The sequence below is a fragment of the Crocodylus porosus genome, unplaced genomic scaffold (genome assembly GCF_001723895.1).
Source record: "Crocodylus porosus isolate Cpor-Errol unplaced genomic scaffold, CroPor_comp1, whole genome shotgun sequence".
Taxonomy (NCBI): Eukaryota; Metazoa; Chordata; order Crocodylia; family Crocodylidae; genus Crocodylus; species Crocodylus porosus.
This window is the reverse complement of record NW_017728931.1, coordinates 87804041-87830606: the sequence shown is the minus strand read 5'-3', so window position 1 is coordinate 87830606 and position 26566 is coordinate 87804041. Positions and strand designations below refer to the sequence as shown.

At 43.8% G+C, this 26566-nt stretch overlaps 1 long non-coding RNA gene across 1 annotated transcript; it reads right to left on the bottom strand.

Annotated features, from left to right (window-relative positions):
- Nucleotides 1–7572: 7572 nt before the first annotated feature.
- On the bottom strand, nucleotides 7573–24398 carry LOC109316104. The gene is made up of 3 exons (XR_002102692.1): nucleotides 24388–24398; nucleotides 21501–21506; nucleotides 7573–7684 (listed from the first exon to the last, which is right to left on the bottom strand). It is a non-coding gene; the product is annotated as an uncharacterized LOC109316104 (long non-coding RNA).
- Between the last annotated feature and the right edge of the window lie 2168 nt (nucleotides 24399–26566).

Genomic DNA, 26566 nt, shown 5'->3' with positions numbered 1-26566 from the left:
TATATATTATTTGCTCTTGAATTATGTAAACAGCAGTATGGGATCCATATGGCTAAGCAAATGGGCTTGGGCTGAAATACAAGTTGCATAAGACCCCATAGTACTGCCCTGCCAACTGATAATCTCATTTTGTCTTCCCCTGTTGCATTTGGACTGCAGGGTCAGACAGTATTCGTCATTCTATATTTGCAGTTCATGGCCTTGGAAATGTCAAGGCCATCTCTGAGAACATACTGTTTCTTCGATTTATGTATTAATACTTCATTCATCACTGTGTCAGTAGTTGAATATCTGAGGCCTGGATTCTTAAAGGCATTTAGGTGTCAAATTCCCACTGATATTAACCCTTCTGAGGTTCCAGTCTGGGCACATAATGATCTCTGTTCTTTGCCACAGATTCCTGCTGACACTCTTTGACACCCAAATAATTTCATTCTGGAGAAACAGGTGTCCACCTATGACCAGCTTCTTCTTGAATACCATAAAATACTAATATTTACTGACTGAAGCTACAGTCTGAAATTTTTGGCAGCATTTTGTGATTGTCTAATATTTATGTTTGTTGCTTTCTGAAAGGCCTAGGAAACCTATCTTCTACCACCAGTTTATCACTGTAATTTTTGTTTCTTACATTTGAAAACACTATAAAAGCACCCCAGGTATTTTCAGGTTTAGGCAGTTCACTGCTTTTTAGTATATAATCTTTATCTGGTGCATCCAGCTGCCTGCAAATGTGCACAAATGTGAAAGCAGATCAGCATTTTGAGGATTTGTATCTTCCACTTTCAGCTTCCATGTAAGCTACTCATTTTGATTGAAATTTTCATTAGTCTCTTTGACCTAAATCTTCTCCTGTTTTACGAAGCCTGAATAATGATAATGATAAAAAGGGCTTTGTACTGCTTTTTACCGAAGATGATGGGAATTCTCTCCCTTCACTGTCAGCAATAGCTGGGGACTGAAGAAACAGATGGTGCTGGAAAGTGAGCCCTGTCTGTCCAGATGTTAGCAGAAGAGCCATGCTAGTGCTGTCTTGGTTGAAAGGAAGAGATGGAGTTAGGAAACCCTGAATATGAGGGTGGGGACAAGAATCCAAGCTGATTCCTGATTCACCATAACCCAGAATAGTGATTCCCAAAGGGCGTGCCACAGCACATGCATGCGCCACAAGATCCCTCTGTGTGAGTGGGTAAATGCTCTCTTCCCTTGTTCAGCACCCTGCACCAACACCTGAAAGTTGCTGCCTCTCCTGCTTCTTTCCCTTGTGCTGGTGCACACTCTTCACTCCCAGGAGCACACTCTGCTGATAGCGGGTAGGCAGATGGATGCACAGATGGAGCTGTGTTTTGCAGGTTGGCTCATCCCCTTCACTCCTCTCATGCTCCTGGGGCTAGCAGGAGGGACCACAGGGGTGGTCACCGGTGTTTGAGACCTTTCAGGAGTAGCCTCAGCAGTGGGGGTTGCCCTTGCCCTTGCCCTCTGGCCATTCAAAAAGCCAGAGACAGATTTGATCTAAGTTGCATAGTTTTCTGTAAGTGGCATAGTTTAGATCAGTAGCAAAAAGATCACACATTTGCTGGGGTGGGGAGGAGGGGGCAAATTTTAGACCAATTCTGCCATTTTAAAACCAGTCTATATGTGCTGAATTTCTGTTCTGTTATAGGTATAGACTGGTTCCAATCACTTACACCAGTAAAAGTGTAATGTCTGTACCTGGCCTCTGGGGTAAGAACCAGGGGTTACCTGGAGCAGACAGTACATTTGGCTAAGGTACAGGAGGGTAAGGTCCTGCTGCCATTAATTGGTCTCAGGTAGGGCAGTGATTCACAACTTTTTTAGTCTCAACCCCCGCCCCCCCTTTTCCAAATGAAGATCTAGCAGTAATTTTTCTACTGGGATGCCATGAAATTCAGAAAAAATTATGCAGGGGAACCTTGAGGCTAGAAAGTTTGAGAACCAGTAGTATAGAGACTAATCCTTTGCTCAAAGAAAGTTGTGCATGGTGTCATTTTTTTAACAGTACATCTCAGGTATTATGTCAGAACATTATGTTTTGGAAAAAAAAATAGCCATCCACCCATCTTTTTCAGTGTAAGAGTAAAGTGAGTTGCCAATTTTAACCCAGAAAAAGTGTGCTTGCTGCCCTTCATGGTGGCATGCTCTGGAGGTTTATACACATACCCTTTGTAAGAAAAGTACTTACATGGGAAAGTGTCTGAATGCAAGTCAGTATCTGAAGACAGAGAAGAAGTGAACTCTTACAAAGCATCAGCCACAGCCTGGGACCTCTGTTCTAAGGAATAGCTGTAATGTTAAACAGAGATCCAATTTAAACTAATCAGTTGCTTTCAAATATTGTTGATCAGCTGTTCAGCATGTTCTTCATTGGACCTTGTTTTTTGTATCCCTACTTTAGGGCATTTGGGTATGTGGGTATATGATTGTCCCATTGAATTGTACAACTGTTATTTCAGAATGAAATCATTTTACTGGAAAAAAGTAGGCCTGTAGATGTTTGTGCCTTGAACTGTGATCATCTGCAGACCTACTTGTAAAAATCTGCATGGACTAAAGGCTAAGAAGCTTTGCCAATGTATTTATATTCTTGTACAGGCTGAAATTTAATACTTAACTGTATTGAAGTATTGAATTTTAAATACTTTTTCTATTACCTACAAAGGAGGCAAACAAGTGTACCACACAGCAAAATTAGATCACTAACTCTCTTCCTATTTTGAGTATTAAGGCATATGAGGAATTCTTTGCACTTACTATAATTTTATATCTGTTTTTGCAAGCATCTTGTGGACCTAGTTTAGGGCCTGAGTGGAGACATAGGAACACTTGAACTCATTTATGTTAGCAAAAGTACAAATTGTAGAATGGGACCTTGCTCCACACTTTTATATGTTCAAAAAAAAAAAGGCTTAAAACATGTAACTAGCAGTTTTGAGTTTGTTTTGTGCCTTTGTAAGGCGGTAAAGGCATGCCCTCATATGACTAGATTACAGGTCACAATGAAGGAGGAAATGTGGGTATTACAGGGATGGGGGAGTAGATGGGGAGAACAAGGACGTCTTGGCTGAGTAGCCCACACAGGAAAAGGGCTGGTGCAGTAGCTTAACAAGCAGTAGGCAACTGGGGCACAAGACCTGGGTGCCCACTTAAAAGACATACAAGAACGACAGCTGCTGCTGACCCAGTTGCCACTGCTGCCACAACCAGCCCAGTCCCGCTGGTCACTCAGGGCAAACCCTGGTAGTTGGTAACTCTGGGATGGTTCTGCTTGCTTTCTCTATGGAGCACTATTTGAATCAGGACTTGGTCCTTATTCTTGGGATTGTGTAGCAGGCTTTAGTCAGCAAAAACGACAAGGTATCAGTCCAACCCTGATGATTCATTTTACCGCTAATGCAAGACAGGGATTTTGATTTTATTTGATTTCTGGGTTCTATTGTGATTTATTTGCCTCTCATTAAAAAGCCTTTTAAATATAGGTAACACTTCCTCCCCCTTTTTGTAATTATTAATGGTGTTACATGTAGCCATCTGCTCTTCTCTGAATGGCAATAATTTGTGAACTATGTTAAACAACATTTGCTTTCACAAATATGAGACTCGCTTCTCAGTGTTCATACAGATTAAGATGAAGCCTCATTCAGCCAGGTATAAATCTGTTTATCAGATCATAACAAAAGGTTGACTACAAAACAAAGTTAACAAACAAAATTAGCTAGTATGCCAAATTTTGGAGAGCGGCAGAAACGTTCACAAGCTAGAGATGACTATGACATTTTTTCACGGTGTGCGGGGTGTTGTTGTCAGTGTTGAACTGGGAAATAACATTTAGTATTTTATAATCCTATTGCAAACTTTCCAAGAGGAAGATCTATACACACAGCTAAATTGTTACTTTATAGTAGAGTCTTGAAAATAGCATCCCAGCTTGCCTGATTGAGTAGCTTCAGATGTAGAAATCTCTCCATCTTGGGTTAGGATCGCCAGTGGGAGAAGTACGCCCCACTGGCTGACACCCTGAGGGGCCATGGCTATGACGTGATGGTAGACACGCTCATCATGGGGACGCTCGGAGTCTGGGACCCCAGCAACGAGAGTGTCCTCTGCACCTGCCGCGTCTCCCGCCGCTATGCCAAGCTGATGCGCTGCCTTGTGGTGTCCGACACCATTCATTGGTCCCGCGACATCTACGTGGAGCACATCACGGGCCACCGCCAGTACACCGACCCCACCAGACGAGCCGCCGCCGGACCAGACCCGGAGGGCAACGCCACCTGAACTGCCCCCCCACTTCGCTTCACTCCGAGAGGATTCCTCTGCCATGGATGACCCCGCTTCACCTGAAGAGGACCCCCACGATCGGACTTTATGGACTGAGACGCTTCCTCCAAAATTGCGGACCACTGTAACGGGTTTGTATGTATCTATCTCCTTTCTCTCTCAGCGTCGCGAACCCCCTCCCTCCCCTTCCCTTCCCACATCCCCCCACCCCCGGGCTTAGTTGGCTAACATTGTATCATCTGTAACCTAGTCGTGTTCCCCTCCTCTCCCCCATCCCTCTATTGTTGGTCCCTCGCTCGGGCACTTTGTATTTCCATATCAACTTTGCCATCTTTTTTCTGGATTCCCCATCCAAAACATCTTCTAAAGTAGAGAAGGAAAGGCACATGCTTGGTTAGCTTCACTGATCAATCACTTGTTTTCATTATCTTCTCCATCATTTTTTTTTTGTACATTGTCACCTAGCATGTAAATCCTACAGAGAACAGCCTTAGGCCCAATTCTGAATTGGCTGAATCATTTTGTTGGGTTGTTTGGATCATTTTCAGCAGCATGAAGTGAATATAAAATGCTATCTCAATAAAACAGTAACTTCTTATGGCTAATGTGCACTGCATTTGCTCAGGTATAGATGATAATACAAGGCTATGGATCAGGCTCCTTATTTTCATCTATGTCTATAAAAATGCCTGCAGTACTTTTTAGCACTATATTAATGCATTAATATTCAGCACTATATTCATTACTGTGAATTCTGGTATATCACTATATGTACTGTGCCAGAGAAGGTTGCATGGGGACTGAGTCCTCTGATGTTGTAAATCAGGATGGCTCCACTGATGTCTGTCAAAATCTTCCAGTGTACATGACGTGGAAATCCTGTGGTACATGTGTATATTGATTCATGTATAGATCACTGTTTAAGGATTGAGAGCCAATATTAATGTAGGTTATGAATAATATGTAGGTAGAGAATAATGATATCTTCTGTGCAATCCTTATCTTTAATTGTCAATAAATAAATATCATATATCCTTTTCATATGTACGCATAGGGAGCAATCCTGTATTTGACATAATAGTAGACTGAGGTTATATACAGATATTCAAAAAGCCAGAAGAGGAATTGATCTAACTTGCATGGTTTTCTGTAAGTGACCTAGGTTAGGTGGGTAGTGAACAGTACATGTTTGCCCTTTGGTCAGGGGCAAGGCACGCAGACTGCCTTCAATGGCTGAGGCCAACAGGTTGGGGGTGCTCCTGCACACATCCCAGCATGCCCTCCAGGTTTCCTGGGCTGCCAGAGGCTGCCAAGCACAGCTGAACAACCAGGCCATCCCCGATTGCCTGCCAGGCATGGGAAAGCATGCCCCCAACACCCTCCCATGTCACTGGCCCTGGCAGGGGGGCTCCTTTTCCTTTTCCACCCCCCTGCCAGAGTTCCCAGCATGGTGAAAAGCAGTGCAGAGTACTTGTACTGACAGTGCTGGCTGAAGTTGGGGAAAGGGAGCCCCCACCACCCCCACAAGGGCCTCCTTAAAGCTTGCTGGCTGGGGTCTGAGAGTGGGGCCAGGTTGCGTCCAGGTAGCAGCTGCTGCTGACAGTCCCCAGTGGAGGGGGGAGGGTTGAGGGGAGGCACTCTGGCAGTCTCCTGGGAGGTGTGCAAGAGCACCCTCACCTGCTGACCTTGGCCAGTGCAGGTATGCACTGAGCCCCTCCACTGAATAGCGCACATCTATTTGGTTGGAACGCACTCTAACTTACAGTCCTTTACAGTGCGATGGAGCTCTTTTCTCCAGGGGCTTTTTGAACATCTGTACTTAGCCCCACTTATTAGTCTGGTAGTTTTTAAGGCAGGGGTGGGCAAAATATGGTCCATGGACTGGATCTGACCCACAGAGCAATTTTGCCTGGCTCACAGCAGGTCCCTTGGCCCTGCTGGGTGACTCTGGGGAACCCCTTCCCTCTGCAAGCCCGCAGCTCATCCTGAGATGCTTACACAGCAGCAGCAGCCCCCAGCTCCACCAGCTCAGTGTGGGGCAGAGTGGCATGGGGGCAGCAGCAGCAGTGGGAGCTCTGGTGAGGACAGTATACCTGGGACCAGGGCCAGGGCCAGGTCTCCATGGAGACTGTGCAGGTCCAGGTGGGGAGCTGCATGCTAGGCTAGGGTCTGGTCTCCATGGAGACTGGATCCCAGCCCTGGCCTCAGGCATAGTACCCTTATTTGGCTTGTGCCACTGCCCCTGTGCCACTCTGTGCTGCTCCATCCCATGCTGAGCCAGCAGAGCTGGGGGCTGCTGCTGCCATGCTGGCATCTCAGGGTCAGCTGTGGGCTAGCATGAGATGGGGATGCCTCAGTGCCACCCACTTCCCCCAGCCCCAACCCAGTCCTGGCCACTGCAAGTGGTGGGGCATGGAGTTGCTGCCAGGTTCACCCCTGCCCTCCTCCTGCCTGTGGGCTGGGTGCTCCAGGTAGAGGGAGGGATCAGGAAAGAGGAGGGGGGAGAGAGACTAAGTTCCTCCTGAGCCCCTTCTGTGGGGCTCACAGTCCCTACTCTCCCCCTACTCTCCCCCTCCCCATCTTGAGGCCTGGTGGTGGCTTCCAGCTCTGCCTCAGCCCTGTGTTGTCACCACACCAAGATCCCATCCTTGGCTCTATATGCAGCTCCAGGGAGCTGCATGGGCAGAGTGTGCAGGCAGAGAGCTACATCTGGGGGTGGGATCAGGTTAGGGATTGTGGTGGGGTGGGGTGACAGCACAGGGATGGGGTAGAGCTGTGATCCATTCTCTGTGTGGCAAAATATCATCTCTGTCTCTCCCCAAACTCTGCTATCTGACAATTTGGTTACCATGGTCACTGCAGAGGACAGACACCTCTGGCCCTCATCAGCTTCAGGTAATCTTGAGTTGCAACCTGAGCTGGATATGTTCCAGAGGGAGGGGGAAACCTGCTCCCTCTGCCTACATGACTGGCCACACATATCTGGGTGGGGGGCTTAAATTCCCTATTGTTCTAAGCAATGCCAGCATGACTGGGAGGGGGCTAAAGACCCTGCTAGTCTACCCGGCAACCAATGATGCATTTCAAATTGGTTGGCTGGCAGCCAACAGTTGCTGGCCTTCATTGGATCAGGTAAACAAAGTCATAAAGTTTATATAAGTTTAAGCCTGCCCAGAAGGAGGGGCAGTAGCCATGATGAAAAGTCTCAGAGATGCCGGACCATTGGAAACTCTCTCTCTCTCTTGAACTCATGATCAGTGAACTGCTTGCCTCAACGGGGAATCTCCACCTGCCTCTGGATGATACTTGTGAGTAAGCTACTTGAGATCTAACTAGATATATAGCTAGCAGTAACTCAGATGAGTGAACAAAGGCTACCATGCCACTGTTTTCTCTAAGGTATTTCTCTGATATTGCGTGGGAGATTTATTGGGAGAGGGGCCTAGATTATGCCTTGGGGTCCCCTTGGTTCAGCTGATTAAGGGAGACCACTATTTGTGCTTTAGACTGAGGGAAGCACCCAAAGTTCTTGCAGTGGGTCAAGTACCCTCAAGGACTACTAGGCCTGTGTTTCACAGGGGGCACAGGTCCAAGACCTGGCCTTGGCCCTGCATTGTCACTACCCCTTGACCCCAGCTTTACCCACCCCTCCTGCTCCTGAACGTAGCTGTCTGGGGCTCCATCCCACATCTGGCATTTTGGTGAGTTGTTGCATGGGAGGGGTGGGGGGCGAGGGGAGGGTGGTGTGACCTGGACCATGACGGCTCCCCAAAACAGCCTATGTAACCAATTAATTTCCCACCTTGCTTTAAGGTCTGGTGCATGCCTCTGACATTATTTAGTGAGTTTTTAGAGAAAGATACTGAAACAGGTGCCCATACAATAATGTACATAACTCTGCTCCATATACCATACAAATCTTTTGCTTTCTTCCCAGATCCAACTGTTCAGACCTCAGAAAAGTTATACTGCTACTAAACTCAGGTTCTTTATCAAGGTAACACTAAAGTAGATGAGAAATAGAATTAAAAAATAGCAAAAATACATTTTGATTCTAGTTTCAAAATAATCAAGGACATTTTTGAATAACACATAATTTATGATTGTGAGCAGAAACCATAATGAAGTGACAAAAATATCTTAGCTTTGATTAAGTAATTGTATAGAACACATTTAATATGGCAAGTACTTGAAGGACTCAAAAAAACCTGCCATTGGGAACATCATATTTTGAAGACTTAGATTTCAAAGGTGACACAAATATTTTCATATAATACTGTTTCCGTGTAACAGTAAAAATAAACAGAACTAAAGAAAAATGATGAAAACATTTGGCAGACCATATCTGCATAAACATATCTGCAGAAAAAGAAATAAATATGTGTAAGAGTATTTAGTGAGGGACAACATGTATTGCCTTTTTGCAATACTGAAAACCTTATCAATGGCTTTACAAAGATGTTTACAGGTATTTTTTTCTAATTGCCATGATTTCATTAATAACTATTTCAGTATATATCAAAGTAAACAGATAGTCAATTTTTAGGTAAGCCATAAGCCAACCAGAGCTTGGCTTAGTTTCAGAAAATAATTCTATAATTTTAGTAAGCTCGCAGAAACATCGAAGTTTTGGCTTTTAACTATCAAAGAAATAAAAAAAAAACCCAAACCTATTATTAAGTTTGTAAGGGCAGGTGGTGTTTTATGAAGTTCAAGTCTGATTTTAGCCTGTCAGTTAAGGTTCTTTGCACATTCATTCTAGGTATTTGTTGTTTATTTCATGACCAGTTAGACAAGCAATGAGAAACCAGGGGCACGTAAAATGAAGGCACTTTTGGCATTATTACTGATTCTAGACCACCTGAAGCAGCCTGCTTCATAAACTGCATATTTATGGATTAAAACAAGATTTTTGATTAATTGATTAATTCAGTGGCACAGAAAAAAGCTGTCTTGATTAATCTGTGAGCAAGCAGAGCTTTTCCTAGTGTTCCAGAAAATAGAGAAAAGTGATTAAAGCTAGGTGAAAGAATAATGTTGCAAATAAAAATCAATGCAAAAGAAAAATGCTTGTACTCCTTAGACATTGGGGTATACTGCTGCATGTATTTAAGAAAAACAAAGCCTTCTTTAATCTGTGAACAAAGAGGGCTGCCCTTAAGATACAAGAGCTAAAGAGCAAGCCATTCAGAATTAAATAAAATGACAGTGAAGAGAAAAAGATGGGTAAACCCTTTTTGGTTTTCCTTTCTGTTATTTTAGTTTATATACTGTGGACTTGAACACAGTTTTATTTTAAGCCAAAATGACACTCTTAAACAAAGTTTGTCATTTAATGGTCTTTGTCACATTCTGGGTATGTCTACACATACATTTGATCTGGTATCAGTTTACTTTTGAGTAAACTTCACAAGTAAACACTCCTGGGCAGGCATCTACACATGCAGGGATGTGGGAGCAGATCTGTTCCCACTTTTTGCAGCTCCACGCTCCCCTTGGGTGCTAGCCCAGGGGGGTGGCAGGGAGCACTGGACCAGGAGGCAGCTGTCTCCTGGCTCCGTTTGGTACTTTGCTCCCTTCCCTCTGTTGGCTGCCTGCGGCCAGGGTGAGGACAATGTCTTTCTGCCTCAGCAGTAGGGAGTTCCCAGCCTTGGCTCCCTGATTGGGGCAGAGGACTTGGAAAGAGCTGCAGGGGAAGTCCCAGCCCCCTGCCATGATCTGCTGGTGGAGCAGTTAGCAGCAAGCCCTCAGCTGGGTGAAGATTTCCTGCCCAGCCAGGGGCTTACTACTAGATGATGGGACCTGTCCTACCCTTGCAGCTCTTTCCAAGCCCCATGCCTTGATCACCAGTCAGGGTGTGGGGCTGGGACGTGCCCCTGACCAGGACAGTTTTTAGCCCCTACTCCACAATCACAAGGTGGGGACTAGGGAGCTTGTTCCCCACCCAACTCTACCAGTGCAGAGCTGGGTGGGGAACAGGCTGACAGATTTGTTCCCAGTCAGGCATCTACATGTACGTTACTGCACAGGAACTACTCGAAAGTAAATTTGCTACTTGCATTTGCAGGTAGCAAATTTACTCCTGATTAGCAAGATTAAGTGCGTAGTAAGCATGTGACCATGTAGATGCACATTCCTTACTGCGCAGTAAAATACACAACTTCTTAGTAAAGTGTCTTGTGTAGACACACCCTTTGTCCCCAGAAAGGAGAAAACATTCAGAAGGTGCCTGTGCATTTCTTTCTTACTAAAATAAAAGGAGTTTTTATTTACATAGCACTGCAATTGCACACGACATTGTACATTTGAGGCAAAACTCAGTGAAAGAGAACTTGTGTGTTATAGTGCCTGCCTATTAGGGCTGTGCAAAGCTTTGGTCCCTGAATTGATTTGGCAGAGATTCGGCCCAATTTGATGGCTGAATCTCTGAATCTGAATCAGATCAGGGGACCCTTTAATCTCTCTGAATCAAATTGGAACCCTTTGAATTGTTTCACAGAGATTCAGAAAGGTTCAGCGATTTGGCCATAGAGACAGCTTTAAATGTTTTTTCTGCATACCTCTAGGTAGCAGGGGCTCACGAATGCTGCAGTGCTGGGATGCATGGAGCATCCCACAGGAGCGTGGGGGGCTCCCCAGCACACTTGGCAGCAGACCCGGAAGTGGACCAGAAACACGTCTGGTCCACTTCTGGGTCTGCCACGAAGTGCACTGCCTCCCACCCTGTGCCTCCCTGGCTTGGCAACTGGTGCCTTCTGGGTCGGGGGGGGCACCTGAGGTCCCACCATGGCTGATCACCAGCTGACTGGCTGGTCCCCAGAGACCCAGAAGCAGACCAGAGGTGCTTCTGGTCCACTCCTGGATTTGCCACGGAGCACATGGAGGCCTTCCCCACACTCCTGTGGGGTGCTCCATGCACCCCAGCATTCTCTGAATCAGCATCGAATCTTTAGATTTGGATTCAGCCGAATTGAAACAGGGACAGTGATCTGAATCAATGAATTGAATCACTGTCCTTGATTCAGGCCAAAACTGAATCTGAATTGAATAGAGCCCGCTTTACACACCCCTACTGCCCATCCTCCCAGGTTGAATCCAGAACCTACAGTTAGGCACCTAGGTTTACCATACAGTGCATGAAGTAATCTTGAAATCCTGCATACTTGGCAAAGAGAAACCTAGAACTTGTTAAAAGGAAGCACTACATAAAGGGATGTGTCTGAAATCTCGTATCTCTTCAGAGCGTAGGCACCTGATTCTCAGTTTTCAGGTTCTGAGATCAGAAACCTTCCCAGAAGCCTGCAACTATTTTTTGAAGTAACCAGGGAAGGCTTACTCTTTTATTTGAATACATAGTGGTGTTTCTTTTTATTGCCAATAGCTTAAATTAAGAGCAAGACCTTAAAAAGGGGGATAAGGCAAAATGCCATGTTTATTGATTACATGAAGCAGATACATAAGCCTGGACACATCAGTCATACAAATAGACATACACCAACATACATACAAACAAACATACACAGACATACAGACAAAACCACTCTAGTAAGATGTTATAGTTACCAGCAGATGCTACTCAGTATTAGCACTGGATGGCTGGGTCCAGGCTTATTGAAGATATGAGTCGGGGTATACAGGCATGCATGCCTGTGCTCCATGAGGTTGCAGAGAGTGGATTCTGCATCTTGGTTTGTCTGCATCTCACTTCTATAGGGATTTCAAGTCTTTGTTCAGCATTGGGGTTTTTCTGTGTTCAGTTTTTAATTAGCGGTTGTTTCTTCTGGTTATCTCAGCTTGAGGTCATTCCAATAAAGTTGGTTATCTCAGAGTTGGTATGTTAGTCTTGATCTTTGCCTTGAAGCATTGTGTAGTTGAAATGGCAGGATATGCAAAATTCCTTTTTCTTTGCACCTGATTACAGATGAGTTCTTCAGCTATCCATTAATTTGCTTAATTAGTTTACTGTCTGGTAACTTATACATTGGTGCCTTGTTACTTACACAATCGATTAAATCTTCTTCTGTTTTCATGCAAATAGTTACTGTTCTTTCACCATTGACCCTCTCACACAGACACTCACGTACACAGGGCATACGAAGTTCATCTACTCATGTCAAGCAGGGAACAAGCACAAAATGGAGTTTTAGTTGTTCATACAATCATAGAGGTTGATCAATTTGATATTATCATTTAAACATAATAACTAATATGCAAAAAAATCATACTACAGTGGAAGGAGAAGCCTACCTTTTACATAGCAGCCTAGCTGTTAGAGCACAAAGAAGCAGGCCACCTAGGGTCAAAGCCCACATCTCCCACCTTCCAGAAATGTGCCCTCATCAACCAAGTAGAACAGTGGTTCCTCGCCCTTTTTTAGACTCAAGGAACTCCTCAGAAATGCAAGCTCTTACCTTTGACCCATTTCTTGACTACGGAAAAATAAGAGCAATTGTTCTGTTGCAAAGAGCTCAGAAAGACCACAACAGAACAGAGTGTTTTTGGCACTATGCATTCCTAGTTAAAATCTCTGTGTTTATCTTGTGAATCGTGTAGATGCTTGCACACCTAACAGTTCTAATATTGAGCTGCATCCTGTAGAACCTTAAAGGGATCTCTTGTCTCTGGTTGAGAATCACTAGGCTAGAGGCTATGCTGGGATAGAGCCAGTTTGCATGATGTAACAGAAGTAAATATGGCTGAAATAGAGCCATTGTGTAAGACAAGACCATAATATTCACAGGGCCAGACTGAAAACATTTACAAAAAGAATTGTTGCATGCAAATTTGGAGTGGGGAGGCCAAAGTTCTGGTCTCTGCTACCACTCTTATTTCTGATATTTTTTAATCTAATAATTTACTGATGCTAAGTAGTCAGGAAAGCAGGAACCCTTCTAAACCAAATCACTACCCAACAGAGTCATGCTCCCTCTCGTGCCTTCTTCTCTTTCTGGCCCCATGAATCTTGCATTCCTGCCCAGTGGCCCAGCTTCAACAGGAGAATGGGGGGAGTAATGGGCTTTAGGTAGGTGACATAAGGAAAGCATTTAGACAATATCAAGTGCTACATAAGTCCTAAGCATTGCAGCATTGGCAGTGGAAAGATGATTATCGTGCAATGACTACTTCTGTAGTTTTATTGGTTAATTTTTTTGTAGAAATTTATCTGCATCATAATTGTGCTTTCTCTGTTGTTTACTACAATGGGCAGCATTATTCACTGTAATACTTGAAATAGTGATGGTAGCTTCTTGCATTGATGACACATGACACTTCGGAATTGTATTCACTACAGAATAGCAAATGCTAAATTTTTCATGATATCCCTTGTACTTAGTTACCTGATACTTACAGAGTTACTTTCATTTTCCTTTCATAGGGAATTTGTGCAGTAACTACTCAGTTTTAGAATTTCAGAAAGTGATTTGTTTAAGGCTAGTCCACTTCAAATACTACTAAATTATCTATCTCTGCATGAAGCTCAATTTTTATTTCCTTCAAAGAACAAAAAAGAAAAACGATGTCATTATTTTCTGTTAAATATACCTTTAAAAAGCCAACCAGCTTGAAGTCTCTTTAGTATTAGATCACGTTGCAGGCAAATGATCAAGCATCCTGTTCTCCCCAATGAAGAAAGCATTTCTATAACAATCAGATTTTACTGCAGAAACTTAATTAGAGATTTACCATTCATTGCATAGCTTTGAAAGCTGTCATTACTTGAATATTTATAATTCTGTAAATAGGCTGCCAAAATCAAATGGAAACTAATGTATAGTAAATGTATTACCTGTTCATTAGTCATATTTTAAGGCAACAATTACTTGTTACTGCAATGGTGTCGCGAGAAGCAACTGGAGTTTGTACTTAATAATTTAAGTTCTTGTTTACAAGAAGAACTCAGCAAGGGAAGGACTTTACAGCATATAGACAAGGACCTTGATGTTTAATTTTATTCAGGACCTCCATTTCCATTTGGGTCAAATGGGCATTTTTTATATAATCAAATTCTTGTAATTTCAGGAATTGGTGTATTTCAGTCACCAATGTCTTGAAAGTTCAGCCCAAGAACTTGAATTTAATTTATTAGATCAATTCAGCAGTGTTGTAACCCCTTTGATTTCTGTTGAGAAAACATCAGTGTAAAGGAGAGCATTGGTGTTCTGTTAGAATCTATCTTTATATTAATATCCTAGGAATTTGGGAATATGTAGTACCAAACAACTTAATCTAGTCCATGACCAAATTAAAACAATCTGCTGTTACTCATACCAAGATGGTGACTGTATATTATCCTGCTTGAAGCAAATATCATTGCATATTAAATTGAATAGTTCCTGAGAGAGACAGCAAGTGAGAATGGTATTTATACCATGGGCACCTGCCTCCCCACCCCTAATGGAGGCTTGCTGAAATCATATAAAAGCTTGCAAATCCATGAATTTCTGCTTATGAGCAAGTCAATAACCCAGAATAAGTTTAACCATCCTGGACTGAGGGGCACGGGCAGAGGTCTGAGGAAACTAGCCAGGACTATTAGCTCCATCACAACCAAACATTATCCTTAGGATGCTATCATTGCAAAGTCTTATTTTACAGATCATTTCTTGTATCTTAGAAGATGTTATTTTGATATGTATTGCAAGGAGAGGAAAAACTTCCATAAAACTGACATTAGAGTTGCAGTCCTAATATTTATTCTTTATAAACATAGTACAATGCAAGGGGTCTTGGTGGATGATGTGGTAGATGAGGCTTTCTTCAGATAACTAGTGGAAGTTTCCTGATCATGGTTCCTGGTTCTCATGGGAAATGTCCCTCTCCCTGACATCAGCTGGGAGGCCAATACAGCAGTAAGCAGGCAATCAAGGAAGTTTTTGGAGTGTGTTGGGGACAACTTCCTGGGGCAAGTGCTGGAGAGGCCTACTAGGGGCTGCACTCTTCTTGACCTGCTGCTTACAAATAGGGAAGAATTGGTGGGGAATGTAGTAATGGATGGTAGCTTACGTAGCAGTGACCATAAGATGATTAAGTTCAGGATCCTGAGAAAAGGAAGGAAAGAAAGCAGCAGGGAGGAGGAGATTTGAAGGAAAGCAGCAGAGTAAAGACCCTGGACTTCAGATAAACAGACTTTGCCTTGCTTGGGGAACCCATGGGAAACCAGTCTGAGGGATAGAAAAGTCCAGGAGACCTGGCTGTACTTTAAAGAAACCCTGCTGAGGGCGCAGGAGCAAACCGTCCCAATGTACAGGAAGACTAGCAAATATGTCAGAAGACCAGCTTGGCTTAGCAGGGAACTCTTCATTGAGCTAGAGCCTTGGAGGACCCCACTGGTCACAGGGCACCATGATGATTGATTTCCATCAATTACCACCCTCTGGGTCTGACCACAGCCAATTTCCCAGCCAAAGGATCGTGGTGGACCCAAGGCCACAATTGGCCAGTTTTGCCAAGAGGTGATCATAGGATACCAGATCAAAGGCTTTTTTGAAGTCAAGATATATGACATCAATCTCTTCTCCCTTGTCCAGGTGATAGGTCATGAGATTGATCAAGCAAGACCTACCTGCAACAAACCCATGCTGGCTATCCCTCAGGATGTTGGCATCTGCCAGTCCATTAAGGATGGCCTCTTTAATAAACATTTCTAAGACCTTCCCCAGGATAGAAGTCAGGCTGATGGGCCTATAGTTAACTGGATCCACTTTTCTCCCTTTCTTGAAGATAGGCACCACATTGGCCTTCTTTCAGTCTTCGGGCACTACACCAGAACACCAGGAGTTTTTGAAGATCCGTGCCAGGGGCTGGGCTATGATGCTTGCTAGGGAGTACCCAGGGGTATAGATTATCAGGGCCAGCTGACTTGAAGGTATCCAGCCTCTCAAGGTGTTCCTTCACAAGATCAGCATTAATAGAAGGCAGGGGATCTCCCTCACCCGGACCTCCTTGTCCCGTGGTTGGCATGGGCGTCCTATGGGACTGATGGAAGGCTGACGCAAAGTGCCGATTTAATAGGTTGGCTTTTTCCTGGGCGTCAGTTGTCAGCTGTCCCATCTGGTTCAGCAGGGGTCCAATGTTGCCCTTGCTTTTCCTCCAGCTCCCCGCATATCTGAAAAAGGACTTTTTATTGTCCTTGATGCTCAAAGCTAGTTGGAGTTCATTTGCAGCCTTGGCTTTTCTGGTTTGCTCCCTACAGGACCAGACCAGTATGGAATATTCCTTCTTGGAAGTGGATCCCATCCTCCATCCTTTGTAGGCCTTTCTTTTTAGCCTCAGGAGGTCTGCTAGATCCCTGGAGAGCCAGGGGGCTGCCCCTCTTGCTGCCTTTCCTCTGAGATGGACTAGAGTTAGCTTGTGCATTGAGGATCGCTCTCTTGAGGAGCAACCACTGTTCCTGAACTCCCCTTCCCCTGGGGTCGTGGTCCCTTAGGGCCTCACTGACAAGCCTCCTGAGCTTGTCAAAGTCAGCTTTCCTGAAGTCAAGGACTTCCGTGTTGCTGACTGACTTGCCAGCTTTATGGTGGATGGTGAAGGTGATCAGCTTATGGTCACTGTCACCCAGCTTCCCATTGATCACTAGCTAGCTTCCCATCAATCACTAGACTACTTCCCATCTGGAGCAGTGTGTCCAGTTTTGGACCCCCCCACTACAGAAAGGATGTGGACAAATTGGAAAAAATCAATTAGAGGGAAACAAAAATAGTTAGGGCATTGGGGAACATGACTTATGAGGAGAGGCTGAGAGAACTGAGCTTATTTAGTCTTGAGAAGAGAAGGCTGAGAGAGGATTTAATAGCAGCCTTCAACTACCTGAAGGGGGGTCTCAAAGAGGATGGAGCTAGACTGTTCTTAGTGGTGGCAGATGATAGAACAAAGAGCAATAGTCTCAAGTTGAAGTAAGGGAACTTTAGGTTAGATATTAGGAAGAATTTTCTCACTAGGAGCGTAGTAAAACACTGGAACAGGTTACCCAGAGAGGTTATAGAATCTCCATCTTTGGAGATTTTTAAGACCTGGCTGGACAAAGCCATGGCCGGGATGAGATAGTTGGGGATGGTCCTGCTTTGAGCAGGGAATTGGATTAGATGACCTCCTGAGCTCCCTTCCAACCCTAATTTTTTATGATTTTATGATTCTATGACTAATGAGTAAGTGCAAGTGGTGCAAGTGCAGTGCAGTACACCCAAGAACGGTTTATTCATTTGAACTTTGTGTTCAGTATAATCATTCACTGGAGCTCTAGCGATCTACAGAAAAATGAAGGCAAGATGCTACAAACATTAAATACCAGGATCAACTTTATATTAACAGTATGATTGATGGATGGCTGAGAGAGACATACAGAACTTGGAAGAAAATGTGCACAAAGAAGGAGGTGTCAGAGCTAAACTAGGTGGGACTGACCATTACTAATAATTGTCACCATTATTGCCCAGAGTTTATAGGATGATGCATTAAATGCCTTTACAGGAAATCAATGTTTGCTCCATAATTAGTTCTGTGTTAGCAGAGCGTAGTCTTTATAATCACTCTTCCAATAGCTGAGAGCTTAAAATGGAATTTCTAAGCTGCACAAATATGTTCATCAGTCTGGGGCAAAACTGTTTGCTATTGCGTCAATCTGAAATCAGCTAGAGGTGTTTCCATAATGTGAAGCAGCTCATTATCATTTTGACTGCTGTTGACTGACAGTATGTGGCAGTTGGTTGTGATTGAGAGAGATAATTTGGAAGGAATGCAAGGCTGGAAAACACTTCAAATCAGAACTAAAAATGTGAAAAAGCCTTTAAGAAATTGTAAAGACTCATCAAAGGACAGATTCAGACTTCTGATTCTTTTACCATTTCTAAGGGCATGATATTCTAAGGGCATATGTGGATTTTGAGAGAGAATGCATCTTTAGATCCTACAACAGTGCAGAGAACTTAGTTAGGTCAGGATACTCAGCAAGTTGCAAGATTGGGCATTTCTGTAATTAACATGTCACACTGATTTTTTTTCCCCATTAAAATCATAAAATCATTATTAAAAGAAAAAATGTAGTATGAGCCAGTCATTATTACTCCTTGGAATTTTTTATGGTTACAGAACAATCCCCTGTGGGTTCTACACTCTCTCAGTTATACTCTCCCAAAGGAATTAGGAAGCCTGTGTTTTCACTGGTGAATATCATGTCACCATGCCTATTTCTTTCTTCAGACCCAAAGAAGAATGCATTGTGTCAGAAAGCTTGTTTAAGTCTATCCCAGCCATGCATTTCATTCATAGTATATAATATTTTAATTAGCATGCTTATGTCTATAATAATTTATTCTTAGGTTTTTGGTCAGGTTGCTTTTTCTGATCTTTCTATATCTCTGTTATTGTTTAATATCGTCAATGTTGGGACTGAGTGCATGCTTAGAAAATTTGTGGGTGACACCAAGGTGGGTGGAGTTGGAGACACCCTGAAGGGCAAAGTTAGGATCCAGAATGAGTTGCATAGGCTGGAGAAATGGTCCACAGTCAATCAGATGAGATTCAACAAGGGCAAATATGAAGTCCTTCACTTGGGATGGAGTAAGTGCATACATATATACATACTGTGGGTTGACTGGCTAGGCCGTAGTACTGCAGAGAAAGGCCTGGTCTATACAGTAGACCATAAACTGAATATGAACCAACAATGTGCTTCCATTTTGTTCAGCCCTGGTGAGACCTTGTCTGGAGTAGTCAGAGTAGTTTTGGACCCCACATTTAAAGAAGGGAATGGACAGTTAGGAAAGGATCCAGCACAGAGCAAAAAAAAAATGATCGGGTGTTTGAGAGATGAAACTCATGAGGAAAGGCTGAAAGAACTAGAGTTACTTAGTCTGAAGAAAAACGACTGGAAGGGAGGTGAAATCTGATAACAATCTTCAGCTACCTGAAGGGTGATTAAAAAGAGGATGGAGTTGGAACAGGGACTAGGAGCAATGGCCTCAAGCTGCAGCAGGGGAAATTTAGGTTGGAGATTAGGAGAAACTTTCTGACTGGTCAAACTTCGGCAAAGGTTACCTACAAGTAGTGGAATCTCCATCCCTGGAAATTTTTAAGAGCAGATTGGATAAACACTTGGCTGAGATGGTTTAGTCAGGGGCTATCCTGCCTTAAGCAGGGGGCTGGACTAAATGACTTAGTGAGGTCCCTCCCTACTTTCCTGTGACCCTATGATCTTGAATATTATTGCCAGCCTTCCCTACCCCACCACTTGGTCTTGCCTGAATACAGAGGGCAAGTCAAACAAAAATGTCAGCTTCATTCTCAGGTCCTTTGCAACTCTGTCATTATTTCTGTCCTTATTTAATCCTTGTGCAGTCAATAGGAGGTATGTCTAAGGGTAAAAACAGACATTGCATGTCTCCCAGGACAAAGCCATTTATTTTGGTATCCTAAGGTGTACAAGCCCATTGTCCCATTGAAAGTACCAGTGTATCCAATATACTTTCCCAGGACAATCATGACTAACTTGAGTGAATAACTATTTAGCCTCCATGTGCAAAAGGTTATGGTGCTCCCAGGTTTTGATTTGGATTAATCAGAACTGACTCAAATGTGATTTCTCTTTTTACCCTGAGTAAGGACTAATGGGAACAGCCTATATTAAGTTATGCCCAGATCTTTAAACACATTTCAATGCCTAATTCCCATTGAAATCAATGACATTTGAGAACCTTAGTGATTAACTAGTGCTATAAAATCAGCCTTTGTATTGTGGCATATAAAGGACTATTTACACCTAGGGTGCTATATGAATAATGAAAAGCAGCCCTGGTCATGTAATTTGAGTCTTTCCTCGGTGACCATCAATTAGATATAATTGCAGTTAACCTGTGTAAAGGCAAGAAATGTTCTATTTGGAACAATGGTTATTGCTATGAATTACGCCAGGACAGTCAACTTGTTATTGTACTTTGCAATATTTTACATGAAAAGGTCCACATGAGAAATTGGGCATTTAATTTGGGCCCTTACAGATTTTGTGTGGCCTCTGCTGGATTTTGGGGGCCTTTCTGTTCAGTCTCAGCAGGATTTCTGATAAATCTTCCCACCGCTCTCATTGATGTGATAATCAAAATATCCCTGTTCCTGCCAGCTGCTTACAAGCCTCACACTTAAACACAGTGAATAAGAAAAAAAAATGAGGTAGTCTTGGTTGGTGGCTCTTATAGACAGGAAATTTGCTGTGAGGGTAGATGTTATGTTGCTTGTAACTTTAAAATAAAAATGTAAATGTCTTATATATATTTCCTTTACATGGCAAAGTCTACATGATCCAGTTCCTCTCTTCTTTTCTCCCCCCAACCCCGCTTTCTTTGGAAGTAATTACAGGGACAGGAACACCAAGGGGAAGAAACAGGGAAAATGGCATCCTTTCAATCAAACATGTCATTTCTCTCTTTTGAATCTCTGGTACACAGTTAACAACAGTCAGCTCCACAGAGAGTTCGTTCTTTCTTGTCATCATCTTTGTTCTTTTCAACATTTCCTCAAGAATTCCCTTATTGATCTTATTCCCATCAACTCATTTCACTTATATTTTCTTTGATCTTCAGAGCCAGCTCTTTAAGTGCACCTGAGCAGCTGAGGAGGGAGCACAAGTGCCTTGGTGACTCCCTCCTTCTTCATCCCCAACAAAAGTATCCTGGGAGCACAAAACTGATTTGCTTTCCTTCAGAGGTAGAACAGAGCCTCAGAATTGCACCGCCCTGTGTCATAGGGCCAGGATGTGTTCTGGGACCAGCTACTGCGGCTTGGTGCAAACCAGGCCCCTAGCTGACTGGTTAAGCGAACCCTCCATTCCTCTTGCTTCATCATAAACTGCTTTCAAATTAAAAAGCATGTTTGGATTGAAATTTGCTCTGAATCTGAGTATTCACAATACTGTCTCCTGCCCATGTCTTAAGATGTTCATTCTTTTTTTGTGTGTGTATCTGAAGTCAGCTGGACAATTTCTAAGTGCGTCTACTTCTTCAGCAACATCCGTACTGGAGTACTGACTGTTTAAGGAACCTGAAAAACATTTTTGGTTGTATATTTCCATTTCCTTTTATTGATTTTGATGCATTTCAGAATACTAATTGTTCCAGCTGCTGGTTAGACCGTAGTATAAATGTGGCCAATTATCAGAATCCCCTGCCTACTGACTGATTTTTCTGAGCGTTCATCTTGAACCTTGCTGTGACTGGGATCTGAACCAGGATCCCCGTCGTAGATGTTCAGCTGCTTGTAACAGTTTTAGTCAAAGATAACCTGGATATACAGTAGGAGCTGCAGTAAGTTTGTCTCTGCTGGAAATCACTTTCATTGCTGTGGACAACAGGAAAAGTGTATGAGCTGTAATATCAAGCTTTAGTTAAAATAAATAATTTACCATGCGTATGATTTCAGTGTGAGAGCTTTTCAGAAGTGTTCTGTAAGGGAGCTTCATGTTCTGTAAAATTTTCTACATATGTAATGGAGCATTTTGGAGTACAAAGTTTTTTGCTATGGGATTTACACATTGGTTTAACCTGATAAATTTATCAAGATCACATAAATATGTATCAGCCAAGGATATTGGCTCTACTCTTATTTATAGTCATTGCAGCCCTTTGACCGTATAAAATGGCCATGAAGTGTGTGCAGAGTAATATGCTCTGAGTTTAAGCTGACCTTGATACAAATGAGTTTCATGATTACTGTTTTCTGACACCGGCAAGATCTCCAGGCCTAGATGTTTATACCGTCTTGTTTATACCAAATTTGTATTTGTTTACTCTCTTCTGCTTGTAATGCAGGAGGTAAATCTCTGATCCATCAAATGGCAATATGTTGCCCACTCATGACATATGGCCTGCGGGCCGGATCTGGCCTACCAGCTGTTTGGCATCTGCCAATTAATTGTATCTGACACCACTGCAGCTGCCCCTACTGTACTTTGCATGGGGCTGAGTCCTGTCTGTTCCTGCCTAGGGCAGCACCTGATGCAATCCCAGCCTCCCTTACCAGAGGGTACCCTTCTTGGCAGGGCTGCTGGTGCCCAGGATACTGCTGGGCTCCCCCACCTCCAGCATCTCCTCCTCCTGTTCCTGCTGCAGTGCTCCAGGCAGCTGGTGGGGAGGGGAAACTGCAGTGTTGAGGGGTGTGAAGTGGGCTCTGCCTGCAGCTCACTTTGATTCTGTTTATGCATGGCTGAGTGAGGGAGCATGTGGATGGAGACGGGCACGAAGGAGCATGGCTGCTCATGAAGCCCCATTGGGCAGGCGTGGGACAGACAGGTGGGGTGGGAGCAACAGTAGGAACCAGTGCAACTCTGCCAGGAAGGCACAGGACAGGCAGGTGGGGCAGGAGCAGCAGCAGGAGTCATTGTGCAGTTGGTGCAGCCCTGCAGGACAGGCATATGGGATGGAAGCAACAACAGCAGCAGGAGCCAGCACAGGCTTGACTGCAGCCCCACTGGGTAGGTGTGGAGCAAAGATAAAAGGAGCCGGCGGTGCCAGGCTCAGCTCCCTGTCTCCCCCCTGCAGCCCTCCAGGGGCTTCTCTTGCTGCCTGCTGGTGGCAGCTGCTTTCCCACCATTTGCAGCACACTGAGAACCAGGCAGGAAGCGCTGATCCCTCTTCTCCTCCTCTCACCTGCGGAGAGGCTGGGCTCAACCATGTCACAAAGAGCAGGTTGGGGGGAAGGTGGGTAGGGGGAGAAAGCCCCTTGTGTGCATACCCACACCCCACCATACACACACACAACATTGTCCCACACACCCCACACCCCAACTTCACATCTCACCATACCCACACACACAATCTACATCCTCCACACATATCCCACACATATACCCACACCCCTGCCCCCACCATATCTACACTCCACACACAAACCTATACCTCCCCAAACATGCACCCACACCCCCCACCATACCCACACACACACCCGACAGTACCACACTCCATACCCTAACCACACCCCCACCCCCTTAACCACATACACACTCTCCCATGAACCATGCATACCTACACATCCACACATATTACCCCACACACCCCTACACCTTCCCACATATGTACCTACCCCCACCCCCACCATACCCACACACACATCCAACAGTCCCTCATACACCAACCATATATCCCACATCCCCACATACATCCTCCACACATACACCCATGCACACCCCACCTGCTCCATACACACACCTACACCCCCACCATACCCATACACACACCCAACAGTCCCACACCCACACACACCATAGCTCCCCACACATCCCACAGCCACACATATACCCACATCCCCCCACACGCCCTTCCCACCCCCCCAACCACCCTCCACCCCTCTGCACACAATACACAAGCAACCCCACTCCCCCTGCAAAAGGGCAAGTGGAAAGACGTCCACAGGACTTCCGGTCACAAGATGGTGACCAAGGGGTGGGGAACCTGTCAAGGGTTGGTGCTACCCTTGCCGGCCCTCAACAGCCCACCAAAACTTGTTAAGCAGCCCTCCAGCTGAAATAATTGCCCACCTGTGTGCTATATTCATCCACAGCCACTGATCTGAATTTCATTAGATTCAAGGCACCCTTTGTTAGACTTGAGACACCCTTTGGAAAATGCTGACTCTTATTTTTCACTAGTTTCTTGACTATGGAGAAACAATAGAGCAATTTTTCTGTTGCAAAAAACTCAAAGACTTCAACAGGTCAGGATGTTTTTGACACTGTTGATTTCTATTTGAAATCTCTGGGTTTCTCTTTTGAATCTTGTAGGTCGGGAGTGGCCAAGGTGCAGCATTTGTGGCACAAGTGGCATGGGCAGCTGCTTTGTGGCATGTGAACCCTGGGCACTCCGTAAGGGAGGTACCAGAATGGAGGCAGGGAAGTCTAGAGCCTCATGTGGAAGGAATAGAGTGGGTAGGAGGAGTTAGGTATCTGTGGCAAGAGCCTGGTTAACCCTTCCCTGATCCTACAGCCATCATCAAATTCAAGGCTTTGGATCCCCCGTTGCTGTCAAAAACTGGAGTGCTGCAGGGCAGAGAAGGGTTAATGTGGTTTCTAGCACTGACACCTCTCTCGCAGAAGTATCTTGTCTTCACTTTGCTCCATGCAGCCAGAGGCTCTCAGGACCCCCGTTTCCATTCTGACAGGTCAGAGTGTAAACTCTATCAGGGAGTGGGGGGGGGGGAAGAGGTGAGATGCACACTTGGGGAAGGGAGGGCCTTAACTTGTGCTATTTCTGCCAAAAAGCTTAGGCATCCCTCCCCCCATGAAGGTTTTGTATACCTAACTATGCTAATATTGTGCAGCATGGCTAACAGGATCTCACAGCACTCTGGTTGAGAATCAGGGAACTGTAGTATTACTTGGTGAGAATAGTTACTTAGTTTAATTAAGTAACCCCTTGTGGATGACACCACAGAACACAAACATTTAATCATGCAAATTAAGAAATAGTTTCGGTTTTTACCCTCAAACTTTAATACCAGTGATGCATATGTTTTTGAGGTCTGGTTTCCACTAGAGGTGGCCAGGAAGTGGATTTTTTATTCTCAGAGAAATTCCAACATCTAAAAATTTCTCTCACTTCAAATCAGAACAGAAAGCCAGTGTTTCCTGTGAAACCAAACTGGTTTGAGGCCCTAAAAATATTTGGTTTGATAATATTGTTAGTTTCAACTTGTATATTATATTTTAAATCTAATGATATTACTCTTACTATTTATATTTTATATAGAAAACTGAATTAATCAAACAGATAACTTTGTAACAAAATATTATTTAATATAACCAAAATAAAATATGTTATTTCATTTTTATTTTTGCTTTTATTTTTATTTTATCAAAACAGACATGTTCCCACAAAATGCTTCAATGCCAATGAAACTGAAGTCTTGATAGAAAGCTGTTGTGTTGAAAGATTTTCAGCCAGCTCCATTTGCTGTTAATATAGACTCCGTGTTCAGGCTGAGCATCTCCCATCTTTCTAACTGTCAAGTCAAAACTAGCACAAATATATCTGCCTCCCAGGAGCCAGTTGTTTATATAAGTTTCTGCTTTTATGAAGGAGCATTGGGTATGCAAGGCTTATGTACTTTATCTTTATCTGCTTCAGTTCACCAGGAAAAAAGAGATGGGGAATACATGTATAAAATTACAGAAATGTTAGACCATAGGTTCGCCTTTCAATTATTCAGAATCTGTTCTATGAATGTCCTCAGCCCATCAAGCTCCATTCTGCTGGAATAAAAAGTGGAAACTTGGTCACATTACTAGGGAAGAGTGTAAGAGAACTGAATGGGTGCTCAGGGACAGAATTAGGAAGTCCAAGGCACAATTTGAGATGCAGCTAGCAAGTGATGTAAAAGGCAATAAAAAGGGATTCTTACAAGGAAGTTAAAGGTAAGAGGAAGACCAAATAAACTATAGATCTCTTACAGAATGAGAAAGACAACTTAGTTATGGATGATGCAATGAAGGCTGAAGTATTTAATGCCTTTTTTACTTTCATGCTCACAAATAGGGACAAATACCATATGAGGAGTTCAGCTGGCACCACAGGTAAGGAAGGAAGCAAATAACCTAGAGTAGAAGAAGAACGAGTTAGGGGATTACTTAGAGAAGATAGATGCTTTCAAGCCAGAAGAGCTGGATAGGATGCACCCTATGGTACTGAAGGAATTGCTAAGGTAATTTGTGAGCTATTAGCTGTCCTTTTTGAGAACTCATGGAGGTTGGGAGAGGCTCTGGATAAGGAAAAGGGCCTATTTTAAAGAAAGGTAAGGAGGAGGGTCTGGGGACTTACTGACCAGTCAGCCTGACCTTAATTCATGAAAAGACCATGAAGCAGGTCCTCAAGGAATCTGTTGCGAAGCACCTAGAGGAAAAAAAAGTTTTCATGAATAGCCAGTATGGATTCACCAAGGGCAAGTCATGCCTGAATTAACCTGATTTTCTTCTATTGTAGATTGACAGACCATGTGGACTGGGAGAGACCACTTGGTGTGATATACCTTGACTGTAGCAAGGATTTTGACAAGTTTCCTACAACATTCTCATTAATGAACTAATTGCAGACTAGATGAAAGTACTGTAAAGTGGATATATAGCTCGTTAGATCACCATGCTCAACAAGCAATTCTTCATGGCTCAATGTCTAGTTGGGAGAAAATATCAAGTAAGTTTCCCCGGGGATCCATCTTGGGTTCAGTATTGTTCAACATCTTCATTAATAATTTGTATGATAGGGTTGAGTGCATGTTTAACAAATTTGGACAT